Source organism: Lepisma saccharinum, chromosome 7 (assembly GCF_977018435.1).
Source record: "Lepisma saccharinum chromosome 7, izLepSacc3.1, whole genome shotgun sequence".
Lineage (NCBI taxonomy): Eukaryota > Metazoa > Arthropoda > Insecta > Zygentoma > Lepismatidae > Lepisma > Lepisma saccharinum.
This window is the reverse complement of record NC_139235.1, coordinates 12,089,839-12,110,048: the sequence shown is the minus strand read 5'-3', so window position 1 is coordinate 12,110,048 and position 20,210 is coordinate 12,089,839. Positions and strand designations below refer to the sequence as shown.

At 41.6% G+C, this 20,210-nt stretch overlaps 1 protein-coding gene across 1 annotated transcript in view; it reads right to left on the bottom strand.

Annotated features, from left to right (window-relative positions):
• LOC145990095 (cell adhesion molecule Dscam1-like) overlaps positions 1-14,618 on the bottom strand; it is a 433,569-nt gene extending 418,951 nt beyond the window's left edge. Inside the window, exon 1 of the mRNA XM_083125747.1 lies at positions 14,587-14,618. The gene's annotated coding sequence lies outside the window, so the exon portion shown is untranslated. The remainder of the gene's footprint in view (positions 1-14,586) is intronic.
• Between the last annotated feature and the right edge of the window lie 5,592 nt (positions 14,619-20,210).

The following is a 20,210-nucleotide window of genomic DNA, read 5'->3' as shown; positions in this document are numbered from 1 at the left end:
CGACCTCAAGGTGGCAACACTAATGAAGTAAGCTTCAAACCAACATTATTGTTATTTTAAAAATGGAGCCTTCTACACGAACTTGCACCAGTGAAGCAGAGTGGTTTCTTGTTTCTTCTGTCAGCCTAAAACTTACAGAAATTTCTTGTCAAATGAAAATTCAGTATGTCTGTGCATGCTTCTCACAGAAGCAAGTTTACTTATGGAGGAGAAAGTTCGACAATGGCTTCAGTTCACAGGCAGATCGGTGGAAATGCCTTTGCAGTGGCTCGTAAGTGACCGCACGTGGACCCCCAAAGAGATATTGTTCTTAAGGTATATACCTAACTGAAAGTTGAAAATATATGTAAATCGGCAATAGGTCTGTGGTAATATGGAGCAACCCTACATACAGAAATCTATGAGATAAGAAACAAAATCAAATTAAGGTTTAAATTTGACTCTCCTTTGTAATTGAACGTTCGTTTACAAAACGATACATGTGAAAACGGACAGAAGCGACACACACACGCGCCTCTCGGCTGGCCAACAAGGAACATTTTACCTGGAAATAAACGCGCATAACTGCACAAGATTCTTGCAGCATTATGCAATTATCTCTTTTCCGCTTCTCGCATGAGCAGCAACATCCCGAAATTGATGACATCATCATCACGCACCGCGTTGCAGCAGCGGCTACCACTTGGCATGATGGGCGCCGGGAATGAATGGTCCATGGGAATATTCCCATGATGAGGGCCGTTTGTCCCCCACATTGAGGTCAGTGGGCTGCGTGCCCGATAACCGCGTAAGCGACTGACCCGGACCAAAGCCAATACGCAAATGAGGTTCGTTAATCGCATCTGAATTGCAAATTGTCCCTTGTTTCCGGGGAGGAGATAAAATTCGAAACTAGTGCAAAGAAATATGTTCCCAATTTCTCTCTGGATGCGCTCCCCTCCCCCTCTTAGCTGTATCTTCATTGAAGAGTGGTATTTTGGGGTGTTACTGTGAAGGTTCATTTCTTCACAGGTGAAGTTGTCCAGCAAACTCATAAATATTGATTAGGAGAGGGTTGACAATAAGATGGTTAATATTTATTGATTTCAGAGCTTGTATTTATCCACCAGGTGGTTGCAATTAAACTTCCCCTACTTAGAGCCCTCTGGGGCTCATTCTAAGCGGTGAAACGTGATATAGAGGCTATGAGAATCATGGGGAAGCGAATGCTGACGAAAAAATAATAGTTCAAAGTTTCACCACCAGGTGGAAACGTGGCGCTGAAATTTAGTGCACAGTGAACAACATCCTGCTGTCATTGATCACGCTGTCTTAATCTTCCAAAGGGTTATTCACTCTAACATGGAACACTTCTGTTCGACAAACTAGAAATAATATTTTGCATATCCGATTTCTGGCTTTTATTTCAGTGCCACACTTCCACCTGGTGGCCAAAATTTTAGCTAATTATTTTTTTTCACCAGCATTCTGTCTCAATAGCCTCTGTACCAAGTTTCAGCGCAATCTGTTGCTTCGAATGGGCTAGAGAGGGCACTGAATATGATAACGTTATTCATAATACAGCATTACGAACAGATCCAAATTATTATACTGTCAGTGGCGTCTCGTCCCTTGGGGCTTCCGGGGCTTAGCCCCTAAAGAAAAACGGACGTATTCACCTAATTATCAATCACCATAACGCATAACTATCACACAGTCTTTTACAAGGCGATTTTTACCCACGTAAATTCATCGTCTGGTGCAATGGATACGACAGTGCTCCTAGCGGCATTGATGTCAATTATCGCTTTCCGGGGCACGTCGCAAAGGAAGGCGTGGCTTACACCCACCTACGCTACAGCGAAGGTCACATGCTAGCAGAGAGAGGAGGGGAGAGAGCAATGGATTTGAGTGCTGATTCGGGGCTACTTCCGTTGCGTCGCGTTCGATCTCGCGTGTTGTTCTGTAGTGTTTTGGTGGCTTTCATTCTCTATGTTTGAGTGAGTTTGGCAGGGTTGATGTTCGAACACAAATTGATGAAGAACATAGGCTGTCAATTACAAGATACAATGAATTTGTCCGGAAAAATAGACATATATTAAATAGAATTATCGATTGCTTAAAATTCTGTGGTCGAACCAGTTTTGTAGTCTAGAAGAAAAAAATACCTATTTTTTGTAATTCATGTGACTTGTCATTATATTTTAAATTCTTTAAAAAATAAGCTTCGGCTAAATTTGAGGCCACGAGACGCCAATCTATACTGGTATTAACAAGCATTAGGCAATTAAAAAATCACAAAAATAGGAGTCAACACAATTTGTTGTGGAGCCTATCTTTGCTTTAGGTGAACTTATAAACATATTTGGCGATATATGCATAGGAAATAATAATTTGCGTCCAGAATCTTTTAACATCATTATATAGTCAATTTCATACAATTTTTATCCATTCTCGTCGTTTGTATTATCAGAAGTGCCAGAAAAGAGAGGCTCATAGAAAAACTTACAGATCCAACTGAAGCGATAAAATGAAAACTCTTATAAACAGCATTAAGTAAGTTATACGGAAACAACACAAAAACTAGCCATGCCTGTTTCTCTTACATGTTGTTCTACCAAACGGAAGTTTTAGAAAAGGCTGCCATCTCTTGACAAAACGTACAACTAATATCAATAGCACGTTTGTTTTTCTTCCCTTTTAGTTCGGATTTTTAGCTCATTTTTTACCTTTTGAGTTAAACATGCCAATGATAATGAATGATGATGACCGAACTCAATGCTACACATACCAGTGCCTTGCCTAGGGTTCGAGCACGAGACATCTTGCTTCCTAGCTCTTTACACATCTCAGTCTCCAGCAACGTTAGTTAAAGTCCACGCCTTTACAAGGTTAACGTCCAAGAACTGAAGAAATCCGCCGCCAAGAACGTTGGTGGGATAAACAGCGGGCGCAGCTGTCATTCTGCTCGTCTACTCCACGTGGAGTCTCATTCACGTGACTGCAGATACGCTGTTGCCGTACTTTGCCACTTCAATGTGGAGACCGTGGGAAGGTGCTAGTCCGGGAAGGGACAAGGTGGCGTAGAGTAGATGTGTGGCAACACTGTGCGGTGAATGTGATTGTTGCAGCTGGGGTGAGCGCTCCGTGGACTCTAAAGCCAGCCGGTAGTTAACGTAGCTAGCGTGTCGACTATACAACCACTAGCGCATGCAGGGGGAAGGGGGGGAAGGGGGATGATGGGGATACGGCTCCTACAATTTTTTTTAGAAAATCAAAACTTTTCGATGAAAGCAGTAAAGATCTATGGAAACAAAGTGGTAAATCCATACCTACCTTAAAAATGACCCTCAATAGCATGAAATAAAGGGTGTCTCAAAAATATAGACATTTTGAAATGGAAAATAAAATATGATGAACGTCGAAGCAAGTGTATTCATGGAGATGAATAATAAAAGGTATGCAATTAATTGTAAACATGTTATTCATGCACAAGATGGCCTTCATGTTTTGAAGATGATGTCAGGAAGATGGCTACCGCTTGTCCGTACAAATTCCTGAAGTCGTCGGGAAACATCGTGCATTGCTCAATGTAACATGTCCACAGGAATCTGGTTGATTTCCTCACGGATTCGTGTCTTCAGTTCTGTATTTGTTGCCGGTCGATGTTCATACACCTTGGTCTTTAGGAAGACCGTGAGATCGGGGGGACATCCACACCTTGTCCATGAACTCTTCGTCAATGTCCAATTTCGCCAAAAATGCTGTACAAAAATGTTTATGTTGCCCGTGATCGTTCGGTTTCAATTTCTGGACAATATGAAATTTGTACGGATGGAACTTTAGGTCACACTTCAGTATTCTATGCACGCTTGGACTATGCAGGCGCAGAGACTCTGCCTGGCGTCGAACAGAGCGTTGTGTACTTATCTCGATGGCAGTTCGGACAGCCTGTATGTTCTCCTGTGTTCGGCCACTGCGAGGTCGTCCTGTTTGTTTCTGCTTCAAGGTTGAACCTGTTTCCTCGAATGTGTGTACCCAACTTGCTATTCCATGCGCGGATGGAATTTGTGCATGCCGTTGTTGTTGATAATGTCTCCGAAATTCTCGACGTGCAGCACTGACACTTTCGTTATTCTTATATGTACGCTGTGCACTACTCCACTGCTCCATGATAACTGGCTGAATGGCATGGCACCTACTTCATATTTTGTACGTTACGTGGCGCCACATTCCTAGCAGTGTTGCCAAGTTACGATTTAAAAAATCCCATACTTTTTAGACACCTTTTATTTAATAATGGGAAACGCCCAGCCCGTATAAAGTAACAATTCCAGCACCCTCCGAAAAAATTCTGCGTGCGTTAGGGGTTACAACGTTGCCATTGTCAGGAAACTGTTGTAAAAGCCGTCTCCTGCACGGAGGTGAAACTAAGAACCATTCGACTACAAGGTGACAGCGTTAGACACTATTCTACTGAGGGGCGCTGGGGGTCCTTAAGTTAAGAACTGTTAGAAAATATGTATGTTTATTATTGCAAAATTTTCATGGATTTTCTACTCCTGGAAGACGGAAGGACGTGTCATAATTCCTGGAACTACAGGGCAATCCGAAAATAGCGGATTTTTTTAAAAAAAAAACATGTCGACTGTTCATGCTGTCGTACAGGCCCTTGAAACGGTAAACAAATAATATTCAAGCCTCTACAGGGAAAATTATTTTCCTGTTGCCATCTGAAATACCTGCCCCTGCGTTGCCTTCCCCTCCCACCGGGTGTGAAGTGGCAACCAGTGTTCAAATTCCCTCCTAATGGAAACGGCGAGCTTTGACTGGCAGAGAACAAAGCACGTGCTGTCTCCAGCGCCTCTATCGGCGGGTGGAAGCGGCCACGTGACGTCTGTCAAGATCATCCAGCAGACTACAAAGCACCGAGTGGCGGAAGCGGTACCAGGATACTCCTTCTGAGGTGTATATATGCTTGTGATAGGGATTGAAAGGAGACGGTGTTACCACCAGTCCATCGTGCAGGCTCAAACTGTTACATTGTAACGTACACATGCTAACAAAAAAAATTCCATCTGCCTTTGAAGCGAGTTATGATGACAAATACAACATGACGACCAATTCGATTGTTATTATTGTTGATATATTTAGCTTCTTCAACTCAGGAGCGGCGATTTATCGTGCAAGAACGTTTGGTGTGTTTTCACGTGCCACCTCGCTGGCGAGGGCGTTGAGTGTCCGACTCAGGTTCTCGACATTGAGATTCAGAGTTCAGTCTCCGCCAGTGTGTGTACTTTCATATTTCATCCTCCTCGTCGCTATTAGCTTAAAGAGGCTGAGGGTCGAAATAAATTAAGAACATGGTAAGTTTCAGATACATATACGAGGGGTAGTCAAATGACTTATGCATGTAGGTTTGCATAAGTTTCCTGCAAGTTAACACATACCCATTCCTGATGTACAATATATTTTCAAGTCCGGAGTTAGTGCCTGTATATGTGGGTTTCATGTGATGTCAGGATTCGCACCGCCGCCATGTTTGCGGCAAAGCTGTTTGTCGTCTGCAAGGAAATCCCCACCACGCATCGTTCGCTACACCTGCGCCAAGTGCGCGTTTGTTGTTAGTACTGTGTAAAATGTCGGTAACATTGCATAACAATGCAACGAAAAGGTCAACTCTAGTTCAACTGTGTTTATTTACTTGAACCAGCTGCACGGAATCAGTTTGTTTTCGTATTTATTAGTGGTTCGGATTCTGCTTGAAATGTTTACATCCAGTAAGTAACCTATGTTTCCCGCTCGGGGTGGGAGGAAGTGGTCATCGACGACATATTAACTTAAAATTCCAAGACTCAGCCATTATCTTCTGTTTCCTTTTAACGTTTGTTCAAGCGCATAATTTGAAATGTTGAGTTGTTCAAGAACAGTAATTTCTCTCCTTGCTTTAACTTAACAATTTGGGATATGTAGGCCTCAGTGATGGAGTGGTTAGCACACCGCACTACGATGCTAGCGGTCCCGGATTCGAATCTCGGCCTTCGCATGACTGATCTTAACGACTAGCCAAATATAGCAGAAAAACGAAGTAAAATAAACCAGATAAATCAATCAATTTGAGATACTTTGCTGTATCATTAACAGGTTTTAACCTTAGCAGTGCTTTTTTTCTGACAGTACGCAAAACCTACTACCGGCACCTTTCCTCATGAATAGGATAACAATTAATAACATTTGTAATCAAGAAGAAGCGTGCAATTATCAAGATGAATTTAACTTTGAATGTTATCATTTTAATCATCAAATATATCAACACCTTTCTACCAAATAAAACAATAACAAGGAAACGCTACTTGCAAGTATGATAAAAATACCAGTTCAATCTTTGTACTAAAGTCACAGAGAAATGCGATATATATGAACTTACCTTACAAGAAATGTTCGCCACACCACTCCGTACTGTTTGTTTTGTTCATTAATGTTGGCACGATTTATTCTCGCCGTGACGGCGTATTCTAATCAACAATCGGAAAAGTCTGTGCCTTGAATTGCACCTTCTGTTCTTTCTCGGAAAATTAGAGGATAAACGTGAGTGCGTGTTAGATCTAAACAACCTAATATTGCACAAAGTATACCATCGTAAACAAGGTTGAAATCTCCTTCCCGCCCGCTTGAATTCCGAATGTTTACAAGAACCCGCCACAATCATGGCTGCTTGATCCCACAATGCAACAGTTTGTGACGTAGGTGAAACACACCTATATCGTCAGAAGAATAATCTTCGGAATGCACTTGTGGGCCACTGCGTAGGTCTTTCCACTCATCTCAGGCCGTTGTCGAAGTTCGTAAACCTGGTGGTGTGCTAAGCGTACCTAGAGATATTTAATTTCCATTTCTAGTTAATATACATATATACCCAGTGGCGTCGTGTGCAGTTCGCAGACGAGTGTTCACAATAATGTTTTTGTACTTAATGCAGTTTTACTCCTCTCCCTTGTAACTTCGTCTTAAATTAAAAAAATGAGAATAACAGTTCAATTTATTTTCAACTATTTCCCCCAAAATCACGCTATATTTGAAGTAATACAAGAAGGACCTATAGGGAAATTGTCCCTCTCCCCCTTAAAATCCGCCAGGTTTAGCGAATTCTCGCTAAAGTTTGCAATTATGTAGCACAAACCTTTTCATTCGAGTCCCCCTAGACATGCCTTGTATATGCTGCACTCTGGTGCCGAATGTAAGAAGTATTGCCGCTTGGATCAGTGTTCTCACAGGGAAGTGAACATCTACGAGGTATAGTAGCCAACAGCCCCTTAGCTGTCAACTCTATGTAACACTCACAGCAATTGTGTTCAACGCCCTCCGTGGAACACCGTGAGAGTCAGTGTTACTAACTATCTAGAAAAGTTATCAGACGTGAAAGAAGTCTTGTCAGAGTAAATTGTGTGTATATACTCGTACATCAAACATAGTATTTTTCGAATAAATATACGTATATGTGTAGGTGTGTGTGTGTGTGTGTGCATTTAATATGTACGTAATTTAAGACACATACATGAGTGTTCATGTGCTCGTGCGAACATTATCAGGCGACGCGCTTGTATATACAACTACTCTTCACTGGTGCAAGTGTGTGTACGGAGGGGGCGCCATCTTTAAAATGACAAAAATAGCGTTTTGAAGCTCACTTAATCAGTGTTGCAGCCTTGAGGTTCTACGTCAAGCAAAGTTGAGACAATCTGTCCTATAAGAAGAGATCTAGCGAGACATCAAACCGTAAAAAATTGTTTGAGAGTTTCTCCTTTACTAGAGAAAGTACAAGAGACCTAGATGGTTTTGTCATGTGAGAAGAATGGCTGGAATGCACGTAGCCAAAGTGGTATACGACGTAAAAATGCAGGGAACAATACCAAGAGGAAGGCCTAGAAAGTGTGCGAAGATGATGTAGAGAGCTGTGGAAGCAAGGGGCAGAGACTGGAAAGAAGTTAAATATCTAGTGTAGGACAGGGACAGATGGCGCTCCTTCTGGGAAAACCTCTACACCGCAAGATAAAAGAGGGCGAATTGAGTAAAGTACGTGTATTTTCAAATATTCCTCGAGATTAATACTTTCTTATTATTTCTGCTGATTCCACTTTAATCGCGACGCAAATTATTAATTTGCGGAACAGGAAAAACTACAACCATGTGTTCGAGAATCCAAACCAGACACTTTATATTTCCGGCAAAAGCTACGTCATTTTCAACTACACAAAAAATCAATCAAAAACTTAAAAATCATGAAATGCATGACTGTAGTCGAACGGGAGACTGCCCTGAATATTAAATTAGACTAAAAAAAATCCTGAAGTAGGTTCCAAAACACATTTTAAATGTTTCAAAATTCCTGAAAAATACTTATTAGGTACAACTGTTAAAGCAAAGGAACCGTAAGAAATTCTAATATGTATCCACCAAATATTAATTTTCTCACAAGGTTTTCATTTCAAAATTGAAGCATTAGACCGAATAATGCTGCATGGTACTTTTGGGAATGTGCTGAGTTACCAGTGGAATCATGCTGCGGCCCTGCTTCTACAAGCTACAAGCTGGTTAGTCATAAGGTCGGATGTTGCACAAAGATTGCTACTGTGTTTGCAGAAGGTTTTATGTTTGATTGATTGACTTCGCGTTTTGTGCCTCTTGGCTAATTTGCGAAGATGGGGATGAGTGATGAAATTATTAAATTGATGAATGGACATTCACAAACAACCAAGCCCGAGCGGGATTCGAACCCTGGGCCTTGGCGTCGCAGCGCGATGTGCTAACCACTCGGCCACAGGGTCCGGCAATAAGGTTTTATGTTGTTTCTACTGCAGTCCAGTAACATACAACAGGTTTTATCCGTTTTTCTCGCATTCACTGAAATGTGGCATACAGCGTTATTCTGTGGAATGCTTCAATCGTCCACAAATTATTGTAATACTAATACTTGTGCTGTTAGCGAAAGTTACTTGTCGATGTGATAAATGAATTATGTATAATATCCTGCAGAATACATAATATGTTCTACGTTATCCATAGACAAACTCCGTTATTTATGTGTGAGGATCATCTTATATGCTGATAATGATCTTTAAACAGAAACATAGTCAGTGGTACAAATTTGAATGCTGAAATTTTACTTCACAAGGCGTGAATGCCACAAACCACCGAACTGACGTGAAAGTAAGCAAGTCCACACGGATCAGAAGTTTGCACTTTGAATTGAACTGTGCACTCAGTGGCGTGCTCAAAGGGAGGTTGGTAGGGGTCATACCCAGTGATGTGCTGTAGACTATACGTTTACGTCTACATGCGTTGTCTACACGTAATCTACGCGTAGATTACATTGGGTTGTAGTTTACATAGACTACGTAGACAATCTGAAGTGCATTAAAATTAATTTTCAAGGGTTTCATGAAAGGAAAGTGACATTTTCAAATATTGGTTCCTAACGAAATGAAAAGAACCCTATTTATAACAAAATTTCTCGTCTCTTCTATTATCAACTATGGAAGAAGATAAATAGTATGCAAAAAACAACAACAGATGGCAGTCGTGAGCCAAGAGTGGTCTCTTTCCCATAAAACACTAGAATATTGCCTATATTAGGTTTCTTCGTAGGTGAGAAATTTTTCGAATTTGGAAGAAAGAGTATGAAAAGTTATCCTTACACATCAGCAACTGATACGCAGTATAATTTTATTTTAATTCCACGGCGCCCTTTACTAAGTTATCACCTTTCGCCATGTTCTTTACATAGATTACGTATTGTACGTGTATAAAATAGTCTACGTGTAGAATGTAGACTATCTTTGTTTACGCGTAGACGCACATCACTGGTCATACCCTTCGCCTTTGACCCAACATTCCTAAAAGATATGAAAGTTAGAGGTAGAAAAAGATGGCAAAACGAGGACTGACTATTTAAAAAGGTTACATAATTCCCCCGCCCCCTTCGAAAATCCTAGGCACGCCACTGTTCGCAGGCAACAGTGGCGCCAGACATTTTGCTTCGTTTCGAGCTTGCAAAACATCGTGGAATTGGAGAATGAGAAATTGACAGAGAGTATGTTTCAAACAAGTTAGTCATTGAAGTTTGTCGTCACCAAACAGAGTAAAATACCTTTGTGTGATATGAAAATACTGCAAAATCTTAAAAATAAACATAAATACCTAAAAAAAAAAATTGATTTAGGCGCAAAAACCTACAATAGGCTCTAACAAGCAAAATACGTTATTTTAGCCACTATAAAACTTCTTCAGTTGCGTTTTTTAATGAAACGCTGATGTAACTTGTTATTTCTTATTTACTTGTAAAATAAACTTTATACGTTGAAAATCTAAAATTCAAGGTCTTATCATGATTATAAATTACAGTTGCGTACATCACAAATAGATTTTTAAAAATTGTGTTATTAAAATGACAATCTTTAAGGTAACTGCGTAAAAGCCAGTTGGCAATTTTTATGGTAGTTCGATAGTGGCGTATCCTGGCGGTCTTGAACTGTAATTTAGCTTCAGTCAACTTTTCACAATTACTATGTTAATAACAGGGAATCGTTGGTGATATGACGTGCATTGTACAGTCACCGACAATAAAAATGGGGCACCTAGATATTGAAATGTTCGCTTTCCGGCAAGGTGTTGTGTGTGTGTTGCCTAACTCTGCGGCGAAGAGTGGATTTTAATAGCAAATATCCAACGGCAACTTCTACCACCGCCGTAAAGCTAAGCGACACACACAACGCCTTGCAGAGAAGCGAGTATTTCAGGATAGAGGTGCTCCATTTTTACTGTCGGTGAGGGTACTTGAATTTTAGGAAGCTTGTTGTGGTAAATAACGTAGAAATGTCGCCGGGTGGATTTCTCGGCTTTTAATTTTGTATGTATGTATGTATGTATATATATATATATATATATATATATATATATATATATATATATATATATAAATCTTCTAATATATAAAAATGGATGTATGTGTGGTGTGTGTGTTGGTGTGTGTGTGTGTATGTTTGTTCCGGCATAACTCTCGAACGCCTGGAGCGATATCAACCAAACTTAGTGCGCGTATCATTTGGAACCTGGAAAGAAATACTGTGGGGGTAAGACACCCCTGCGGGTGAGGTGGGGAGGGGTGATATGTAAAAATAATCGAAAACGACAAATATTAGTGTAAAATCCATAGTTTTCGGGGTCTTTAAGATGAATAGTTACATTCCCAATGCCGTTCAACTCCAAACGCACCTCTGGTACCCCTAGGGCGGGGGGTGGGAAAGGGGTGACATGTAAAAATTATCAAAAACTACCGATATTAGCGTGGAATCCATAGTTTTCGGGGTCGTTAAGATCCATAGTGACACTACCAATGCCGTTCATCTTCAAGACACCTCTGGTACCCCTAGGGGTGGAGGTGGTAAGGGGTCACATGCAAAAATAATCGAAAACGATCGATATTAGCGTGGAATACATAGTTGTCGGGGCCGCTGAGATGAATAGTGACACTACCAACGCCGTTCAACTCCAAGTTCATTATACTCCTGTCAATAGAAGATTGGGATAAATAAATACCAGGGCAACGCCGGGCAATCAGCTAGTCTATATATAAACTTCATGGTTAATTTGCGCTACTGACGTTGGTTACGAAGTGCATCTGGAAAAAAAACCTGCTTGGTGACGACCGAGTGCGCTGAGTGATAGACTCTCGATCTCGACACATTAGTTTACGGGTTCGAGTCACGGCTTCAACATGGGTGTTCATTGCGGATCTCTCTTCATCAGCTTCATGTAATTACGACTCATCGTCGCGATTAACGAAAGTGGCATATAGAGCGGCGTAAAATTTACAAAAATAGAAATACACGCATGCCTTAACCGACGTCAGAACTTGTGACCTGACTTCGTAGCACGTTACAATAGCTACTAGGCCACTGAGGGCGATGCTTTCATTTCATTACAGAGCGAATGTAGAATATAGAGAATATCTCCAATTTCGTTAATATTTGGTATACTAACTATATTTGGCGTTCTAATCACGAATCTGTTGTTAAAATGCGGGGATCACGTCAGGAAAAAGTGAAAAAACTCATATAAGTCGAGATTTTTTTTTAGGTGTATCCCATTGTTTTCCGAACAAAATTTTAACTAAGCTTGCCTAACCTAACCTTACCGGAAATGGTTCGTGGGGCTATCCGTGAATGGTTCGTGGGGTTATCCGTTAATGATTTGTGGGGCTACCCGTGCATGGTTCGTGCGGGTACCCGTTCATAATGTACTGATCAGAAGGCCAAAATTAGTTAATGTACCAAATATTAACATAATTCAAGATACTTTCTTACCCTAACCTTACCGGAAAAAGTTTCCTGGAGATATCAGTTAATCTTTTCCCAATGAGCACATATTGTAACAAAATATAAGTTTTGTAGCACTAGCATCCAAAACGCCATTTTTCTAGAAGAACGCTCGAACACTGTTGCCAAACCTATCTTATGCCATGTCCTGTTTCTCTCGTGTGTTTAAATATCGTATTTAAATATCTCTCTCTATCTTAAGTCGTACATCATCCCCATGTTGTTTCAACCTGTCTTTCAGCCTCTTTTTCGTTTCTCCTATGTACACACTCTGACATTCTTTACATTTCACTTCGTAGATAATCCCTTCCTCTTCCTTTTCTCTGTTCTCCTTTTTCTTGTTTGCATGAAGAAGACCTTGCTAGAAGGTTGAAACGTTACGTTTAGTTTGTTTTTAATAAAATAAATTACTGCCTTGGTCAGCATATTTAGTTTTTCATTATGTATGGAGAATGATCGCGGTAATGAAGAACGTAATTTTGCAACATATATAGACGTAAGTGTACAATTTTTTCACGTGACCCACAAATCTTAACTCCAGATACGTTACCAGGACTACATATTTAGTGTCTATAAGAAGTAGGAAAGAAATTGGAGACATTCTCTGTATTCTACATTCATACCTTCATTAGCGTTCCCTGATTAGCGTAAAGAGACCCCAAAAACAATGCGGCGGAACAAACAAGGGAATTGATATTAGAACAATTAATGTTTTTTAAGCGATAAGAGCATTATACACGTACGTCGGTCGTGTTCATCATGGTTTCGGGTTCATGCCCCGGGCGAATGGTGTACTTTGTTATTTTTTTTTACATATTTGTTAATTTCGTGTGTAGGTAGAGTCTCGATAATTCTAATCTGGATAATAGAACATTGCGTATAATCCTAGACAAAATAAAAAGTTTTATTTGGGTCTATTTGTAAATGGAAACGATGCAATGTTCTAAAACAGAGAAGACACTTAACTATTTCAAAATTACTTGCCCCCCCCTTAAGATCCTTGTTACTACATACTGAGTAATGCATTATTGCAGACCTGCGTGGCGGAGTGGTTAGCACAGTGCGCTACGACGCTTGGGGTTCCTGGGTTCGAGTCCAGGCTTGTATATTGGTGTTCTCTGTGAGTTTCCCAGCATCTGTTTCATCGCATCATTCTCATCTTCGCGATTAGCCAAAAGTGGCTGAAAAGCTAAGTAAACTGCACCAAAAGCAAGCCAGTATATACTCATAACAATGCTCTAATCCCGTTTCCCACAGCGTTTCTTCTTTCTCCTCTTCCGATTTTCACTAAGTTATTCCGATTAGTAAGAAGTTTGGGTATGACTTGAGATGACCGGACGCCTCTCCGATTTTCTTTATATTTGACATACTCACTAATTGAGGCCTCCTAATCACGAATCTGAAGTTAAAATTTGTCGGTCGCGTCTAGAAATTGCGAACCATTGACGCTAGCCTCACGAACCATTGCCGTTAGCCCCAAGAACCATTGGCGCTTGGTTAGGTTAGGCAAACATAGTTAAAATTTCGTGTCGTGGTAGTATCAGGAATATATATATTTAGTTGTGAAATAACATTCTGAAAACTAACGCCTTATTTTCGCTTATTTTGCAATTTCTAAACGTTTCCGATACATTTTAACTTCAGATTCGTGATTAGGAGGCCTCAATTAGTGAGTATGCCAAATATGAAGAAAATCGGAGAGGGGTCCTGTCATCTCAAGTTGTTCCGAAGTTTGTAATTTGATGTAGTTTCGGGACTTTACTGCAAGCAACAGTACATCCTCATCGACGCGATTATCCAAAAGGGACAGAAAGCAGGGTTAATATACGATGGAACTACACATTTGGATGTACGTACAACAAGCCGTCAGGAATTGGAAGCATTCGACCAACAAAGCACCTTCATTTGTTCGCTACTCAAGGAAGACACCAGCTGTCTTCAGTCATGCGTGATCTTGTAAGCAACAAGTGTTAGATTTGCGACGTGCAAGATGGTAAGTGTTTTTATGTTCTCAGCGGCTGTATTTGTTCGTTCACGGGCATGGTTTTGACAAACTGGTTCCGAGTTAAGCTTTTTGACCGGTGACAAGTGTCCACGGTAGGAGTACGTGCTGTTGACGTGTTGGTCTTACTGAAGCGACAACAGCGTTCGACAGGGGATGACACGTAACGTTACCACACCACCAACATTCAAGACACTTGCAAAGCACACAGAGGAAAACAGCGCCACCTACCTTGTGGATTGGCCTTTTTTGCAAGATGCGTCCTCTTCACCTTCTACTCCATGCGCGAGACGCGAATACGGGACCACTAGGAAAAGAGAACCGGTTTCGAACGCACGTAACCACGACGGCTACCGACAGCGAACTGAATGCAGCGTGGTTTTACGCGAGCGACGTCGCGACGCTTCTGCGCCGGCGTACGATACGACGTCCACATCGGCAGGCATTCATTACGAACAAGTCAAATACCGAGAGAGGAGAGAGAAAGGGGTCCTGGAATCGTCGCCGCAGTGTTGCCAGCGCCTGGTTTTAATTTTTCTCGCGGTGGCGTCTTAAAGCTGGTGTTTCGAAATGTTCCTCTCCATAACGCTAGCTGTTCATCGTCCCATTCTCTATGCTTAGAGTGACAGTAATTAAACTAGACAATCAGGATAGTCTGAAAGATGATATTTTCACAATAAAGCGAAATCGTGCGTTCTCAGACAATAGCAACGTCTAATTCGCTGCACTTTTTTGGCCCTCTTTGCGCTCACGCTTGATTTGATTTGAGCGCCTCACCGATGGCGTAGTGGTAACGTCCTCGCCTTGTAATCAAGGGGTCCCGGGTTTAATAGCCGGTAGGCACAACTGGGTCGGATCCACAATAAACTGTAGGTCCAGTACCGATTAGCCTTCCTGGGCATAAAGTGGACTTTAAAATCCATACTTGATTTGATTCGACTGACTTGGTTCATTTTCCTTCACGTTTGCGCCACTTTTGGATAAACGCGAGGATGAGGATGAGTGATGATTAAATTGATGAAGGGACGCTCGCAAAGAACGCTCAGGTCGAGATTCGAACCCGGGACACCTGATGTCGTAGCGCCCTGCTACGGTACAGGCCGACGACACGTACCCACTTTTCGTCTTTGCCGCTTGACCTTGCCAACCGGCATAGTGGGACGATCCTTTAACCTGAACTTCGTTTGATTTTCCACTTTTGGGTAACAGCAACGATGAGTAATGAGTGATGATGAAATTGATCAAGTGACACTCACAAAGAACGGCCAGACCAGGATTAGTATCCGGAACTCATCGCAGTGGTGTGCTAACCACTCCGGTGGTCGGTGCATCCATCAGTCGGAAACGAGCCGTGACAAATAAATGCAACCTTTCCTATTGGAGTGACAGGACAAGCCACACGTGTCGCTCGGACTGGGCCTTTTTCTCAACAGCGTGCATCGTGTCGCCTCTGTATGTTGATCGCGCCTGCGCAATGAATGATTTTCTATACACCGGAAGGTCTCGTGTCGCTTTGTTGATTTTAACTTCGGTGGGAAACTGTCGTGGCGTAAGTCACTTGTCGCTTCTGTCCGAAAACTGCCTAAGAAAGCTTTCAGACCAAAGCAACAAGACTACACATGTCTCTTGCAAGCGAACCCTCAGTAATCAATGCAACGTTTCGAATCGAAAGGATACGCGGCAAGCTTCACGTCAAGCTCGGATTGGTCTATTTTCTCAATACCGTGCATTGTGTCGCCTCTGTTGTTCGAACATGTGCGGTGATTGTTTTGTTTAAGGCGATAACGACCCGTGTCGCTTATCGCTGACACAAATTCTTCGAAGTGCTCATTCCACACAACTATTACTGCATACTAAGAATCTTCAATACAATACTATTTCCAATAGAACAATGAAAAATGACACATATGTACGAGGTGTGGCAATTAAATAACGAGACTGCGCACCTCCTGTCGTCTAGGATAGTGGGGGGGGGGGTAGCTATTGATGTGTTGTTGATATTGAACCTTCAAGTGCACCCACTGTTTGTTTCATGATTCTGAAAGCTTTTCTTTTCTTTGCAAGCTTGCTTGAAGAGGACAGTGTTCTGTAGTAGTGCCGGAATCATGGTAGATAATAAAGTTGAGCAGCGCATTAATATCAAATTTCTGGTGAAATTTAAAAAAACACCAACGGAATGTTGTGCAATGTTAAAAGAGGTGTATGGTGATAATGCTATGTCACGTGCGCGAGCGTTCGAGTGGCACAAACGATTTTTAGAAGGTAGGGAGGAGGTTGAAGAAGATGAACGTTCCGGCCGCCTTGCGAGTTCAAGAAAGGACGATAATGTTAAAAAAATCATGAACTTGTGCGGAAAGACAGACGTCTGAGCATTCGGATTCTCTCAGATATGATGAATGGTGAATCAGACCTACTACAAAGAAGTCCAAAGCAAACTGAGGGAAAGAATAAGGAAGAAGAGACCGGATTTGTGGAAGAACGATGCATGGATCCTCCACTAGGACAATGCGCCTGCCCATAATGCCCTTTCTGTGAAGCAGTTTTTAGCCGCCAAGCGCATTCCTGTGCTCGACCATCCTCCGTATTCCCCAGACCTGGCCCCCTGTGACTTTTATCTCTTCCCAAAAGTGAAAAGTGCATTGAAGGGAACACATTTTCACTCCGTGGAAGAGGTGAAACGAAAAACGGCAGAGTTGTTGAACAGTGTGACATCTGATGACCTACAGCATTGCTTTGAACAATGGAAGACACGTATGCAGTGGTGTATTGATAGGGGAGGGGAGTATATTGAAGGGGATACCAGTCAATTGTAACTTTCTTGCAATACATCACAGTTATGACACCAATCTCGTTATTTAATTGCCACACCTCGTATATTACAGAACCACAGCAAAGTATTATGTTATAACTGACATTAATCAATGCTGGGAATATTCTTTACTTGTAATGCAATTTCATATTTCCGTCACACAGACTTGTTTTAATTGTAACTATTAATAATTATAATTAATAATAACTGATAATTGTCAGTCGTGGTGCCACCTAGATGGCGCAGTGGTGCTATTGTTGCCTTTCGATCAAGGGGTCCCTCGTTCTATCCCAGGTGGAGACAGATAGTGTTTCGGATCCGACTTTAAACTATAGGTTCAATCCCGATTAGCCTAACTGTGCATAAAGTGAACTGAAAAAAATTGACTTTAAGTTTGAGTTATCACTCACAGGCAAAATAAGTATAAACTTTGATATGTTTCTTACAGAAATGGTTGTAATCGAGAAAAAATAATTACTTATTTTTTGTTGATTATATAATTAATTATTATTTCATTTCATATTGATAAAAAATTAACTTACTATGCCATTTTTGCCTAACTGCCTAGTACCCCTTTAAAAAAATCACCTAAGATACACTGGAAGAGGCCTCTCTTCTCAAACATCTAACAATATTGGATATAACACTGTCACCCTCTCCCAGAAGTTACAGCACTTCCTTTAATTTTAAAAGTTGAAATTCAGGAAAACTTGGACTTAGAATCCCTCAAATACATTTTAGCAACGCTGAAATCGGAATTTATACCAAAGATTTTCCGTGTGTATTGTACTGTATCAGGAAGGTTCACAGAGGCGTACTTTTATCACTGCCATAACTCATTCTACCACATGATACAAGAAGGATTATATCGAATATATATACGAGTACTAAGAAACCGAGATTGGGAGTTATATGGACTGGGGTTCATTCCCATAGCCCCCACCTTGGATGCGCCCCTAAGGTCAACACTTGATTGATTGATTGATTTGGCGTTTTAAGTCCACTAATGCACAGTAAGGCTAATCGGGACTGGACCTATAGTTTTCAAGTGGGATCCAAACCACTGTGTGCCTCCAGCGGGCATCGAACCGGGTACACCTTGATTACAAGGCGACGACGCTACCACCACGCCATCTGGGAGGCTCAATCTGTCCCAGGCGTCTGTGGAGCAAAGCTACGCGGTACAGTAGAGAAGGGGAGAAAGCGAGTGGGCGGAGCAAAGAAGTACGCGCTGCTGAAACGGCTGGTGGCTGCTGTCTCGTTACCCTCTTCATGCAGTCGTTTTCCCCTCCAGGCATTCTTATTTGAAAATAAGATCCTTAGGAAAATCTTTGGACCTAAAAGGGATGAGGAGACAGGTGAGTGGAGAAGGTTACGCAATTTAGAATTACATAATTTGTATTCATGTCCAGATATTATTAGAATAATTAAATCAAGAAGACTTAGCTGGGCAGGCCATGTGGCACGAATGGGAGAGGAAAGAGGAGTTCACAGGATTCTTGTTGGGAAACCTGATGGTAAGAGACCTGTAGGAAGGCCAAGACGAAGATGGAGGGACAATGTTGAGATGGACCTAAGGGAAATCGGTAGGGATGGAAAAGAGTATATAGAACTTGCTCAAGATAGGGAAAGATGGAAGGCCTGTGTTGCTGCAGCCATGAACCTTCGGGTTTAAGAAGGCTAGAGAGTTAGTTAGTTAGTTAGTTAGGCATTCATTTGTCGAGCCCTACCGAGTCGCTACCTGCGCAGATGACTTGATTTCGTTCGCTTGCTCCACAGACTTGAGAGAGACTATAGAGTGGTAAAACTCTTCATTACACGACGTCACAGCAAAGAATAAGCTTTTTCCTATAAATGCAGTGCTCGAAGAGAGGGAGGAGGGATGTGGTGGCATGCTAACCTCCCGCTAGCAAACTTTTCGCAAGGCACACATACCCCAACTGTCTCATTGTCACAGCGTGCTACTACGCCAGGGTTCGAATCCCGGCCTGGGTACGGGCGTTATTGGTGTGTCCCTTCATCAATTTCATCATAACATCCCTCATCCTCATCTTCCCGATTAGCCGAAAGTGGCAAAAATGCGTAGTAAAATAAAACAAATCAATCAATCAATTGTCACCATGTTAAACAACAATAGCATCCCCCAGATAACATTTTCTACTTCAAACGCTCCATAAATGGAAAGTTACTTTTGGTTGATTAATTGATTGCTCTATTTTACTTCGCTTCTTGTGCCACTTTTGGCTAATTTGCGAAGATGAGGATGAGTGATGAATTGATGAAATTGGTGAATGAACACTCATAAACATCCATGCCCAGTGCTAACCACTCTGCGCCGGGGGACGGCGGAAATTACTTTTGGGACACTCTGTATTGCATTGTCAAGAATTGAACATACTAACTGAAAACATTACATTTTTTTAAAATGTATCTGCTGGCAACACTGATCGTGGAGAACCAAATTGAACCAAGGGTTGAATCTCACAGAGAAAAGTCAAACGCTGAGGTGGAGGAGGGAAACCGGTGGAGAATTCGTCCAGAGGATGCTGGAAGGGAAGAATGAGACAGTCAAAAGCATAATAAGAAGACAAGAAAGAAGACAAGAACGAAAAATTGCGAAATGAGAATAGGCTTAGGACGAAACAAGGTCCAGGAAGACCGTAGAGAGGCAGCGGGTTGGCAATTGGAACCTGATTATGAAACGAAGTCCTCTTAAAGCATGGAGGAGACAGTTCCCACTAATTTCCACATGAAAATCCTCTCGTAATGATACGTACGGTGGGATGCACAAGTATTGCTCAACAAATTGTCCACGACTATTTCCATTAATTTTTCTCTTCCATTCTACACACAGAAAACCAAATGCATCATATCGATTGATGCACTAGAATGCATCAATTGATGCACTAAAGTGTTTTTTGTTTGAGTTGGTGTTTCAAGTCCACTTTGTGAAAGTAAGGATAGTCGGGACTGGACCTACAGTTTAAAGTGGAATCCGAACCACCATGTGCCTCCATCGGGTATCGAACCCGAGACCCCTTGATTA